This window comes from Sardina pilchardus, chromosome 24, assembly GCF_963854185.1.
Source record: "Sardina pilchardus chromosome 24, fSarPil1.1, whole genome shotgun sequence".
Taxonomy (NCBI): Eukaryota; Metazoa; Chordata; class Actinopteri; order Clupeiformes; family Clupeidae; genus Sardina; species Sardina pilchardus.
The window spans coordinates 11,601,846-11,604,345 of record NC_085017.1 but is presented as its reverse complement, the minus strand read 5'-3'; the positions used below and the strand labels follow the sequence as shown (position 1 = coordinate 11,604,345).

General features: G+C 48.8%; 2 non-coding genes across 2 annotated transcripts; both read left to right on the top strand.

The window, feature by feature from the left end:
* Positions 1-1,589: 1,589 nt before the first annotated feature.
* trnar-ccu (transfer RNA arginine (anticodon CCU)) lies at positions 1,590-1,662 on the top strand. The gene has a single exon. It is a non-coding gene; the product is annotated as a tRNA-Arg (tRNA).
* A 743-nt stretch (positions 1,663-2,405) lies between these two features.
* Positions 2,406-2,478, top strand: trnar-ccu (transfer RNA arginine (anticodon CCU)). The gene has a single exon. It is a non-coding gene; the product is annotated as a tRNA-Arg (tRNA).
* The last annotated feature ends 22 nt before the right edge of the window (positions 2,479-2,500 follow it).

Below are 2,500 nucleotides of genomic sequence, written 5' to 3'. Positions count from 1 at the left end.
ACTTGACAATCAGCTGACCAATAACATTTTCAATATGTGTTGTTATTCCTAAAAACCCTTTCAAAGTTTTCACGTGTCACGTGACACAAGCGAACCACTTTACGGCCATAGACCTAAAAGAAGGTTCAGCTTCACGACGGTCGTAATCGGTCGCGAGTGTCGCGAGCATCCATGAGCTAAATGCTAGCATGTTACAGGGAAAACGGCCCATCCTATGAAAAGCAGAAAGGACATGAGTGACTTTTTATTTCATTTCCAGTGGAAAACCTATACTCAGGTAGCTACTACGACAATGTACATTAAGAAATGAAGTTGTCAACTGTGAAAAAAATGAGTTCTAGCCGCTTAGCCCCATAGACCACAATTCATTTATCACTTGCTCGGCAACGTCCCTAGCGGAATTTCAACAGATTGCAGGAACAATCCGGTACAATGGAGTTAATAGGAAGTGGACCGGCTCTCCCTAAAGGGGCTCTGGTCTTCCCGTCACTTTGCTCTGTCGTATCAAACATCTCTTCAAACAATCTTCTGACACGGACACATTTTAAACCAGGAAATATAGCCGTGCTCACCTGCCACAGTCAGTCTGGAGTGCTTTCTGCCAGCTCAGGGCCTGAGACCCGAAAATTCAACTCATACCCCCTTTCCACCGCCACGAACCAGGTGCTGGTTCCGGGCTGGTGCTAGTGCCAGTTCGGTGCTGGTGCTACCTGCCGATTATTCAAGAACCAGCTCGCTTTTCCACAGACTGAGTTCCAGAGTAGTGTTGCGTCGCTACGTCACTGTTTACGTGCGCTTTTGTATCCCAAAACAACCAGCAGAAATGGAGATTAACTTTGAGCACAAAAAGCTCAAATGTCGAGAGAGTTCAGCTGTATCACTGTATCCATTTGTGGAATAAAACCGGACGTGCCCTATGTTGCATGTGTATTTATTGCAGTCGCTAGAAAAGCATGTTAGCCAACATTAGCACTTGATTAGCACCCGTTGTTATGGTTATGACCATAATACGCTGCTTTTTTTGCTGCTAACGTTAGCCTGACCAGAAACACCACAGTAGTTATATCAGCATGCTAGGTTGCTATGTTTTGGTCAACAAGCTAACAAGCTAACTTTACCGTTCGGGAGCTTACAGCAACCTGCAATGATCTGTGTGTCCGGGACACATTTGTGTCGCATATAAACAATAAACCGTATCAAAATTAGCCATTAAAAGTGGTCAAGAAACCTTTATTCACATTGAATATTTCCAGTTAGACCCCTGGAGCTGCCGCCATTGTTTTCAGATTTTTTTTGTTACTCCCGCCTCTGTGGACAACACAAGCTTCTGATTTGCTGACGTAACTGGTTCTTATCTCTGGTCCAGCTCAAAGTTGGTGCTGAGTTGGAACCAGTTTTCCTGGCCCAGAGCCAGGTTATTTTGTGTGGAAAAGCAAAGAACCGGTTCCAGACTTGGCACTGGCTCCGAACCAGCACCAGAACCGTGTCGGTGGAAAAGGGGTAACAGTGCTTTTGTCAGGCTATCCCGACATTTAAAACATTCCTTTGATACCAGTGGAGCAAAGGCTCTGATGGAGCGCAGCTGGCAAGCCCCAGTGGCCTAATGGATAAGGCACTGGCCTCCTAAGCCAGGGATTGTGGGTTCGAGTCCCATCTGGGGTGCGTCGGAGCAGAGTGGCGCAGCGGAAGCGTGCTGGGCCCATAACCCAGAGGTCGATGGATCGAAACCATCCTCTGCTAGGCTGACCCTTTAGCTGCCGCGACAGCACAGTTGCACACATCTTGCCTTTCAAAACTCACAGCCTGACACGGAGATGAAAACCACCACTGGCAGGCTTTCGGCGGGGAGCGTGCAGCCATTTCCGTGTCCCGCTACGCACGTCCTTTGACTTGTCCCGATCATCTCTACTGCATTTGTTTTTCCAAATCTGCCTTGCAATCAAATCAAACTCTGCAATGAGAGCGCTGGAGCTGAGAGCAGGCCCGATGGAAATGAGCAGGCAACCCGCAGCTGAGGCAGAGCAGAGTGGCGCAGCGGAAGCGTGCTGGGCCCATAACCCAGAGGTCGATGGATCGAAACCATCCTCTGCTAGGCCGAGTTTTTAGATGCCGCTCCTGCGCGTTGAACTTAAACCTGGAAGTGAAACACTTCACTTTGTCTCGGTCTTCCCGTCACTTTGCTCTGTCGTATCAAACATCTCTTCAAACAATCTTCTGACACGGACACATTTTAAACCAGGAAATATAGCCGTGCTCACCTGCCACAGTCAGTCTGGAGTGCTTTCTGCCAGCTCAGGGCCTGAGACCCGAAAATTCAACACAGTGCTTTTGTCAGGCTATCCCGACATTTAAAACATTCCTTTGATACCAGTGGAGCAAAGGCTCTGATGGAGCGCAGCTGGCAAGCCCCAGTGGCCTAATGGATAAGGCACTGGCCTCCTAAGCCAGGGATTGTGGGTTCGAGTCCCATCTGGGGTGCGTCGGAGCAGAGTGGCGCAGC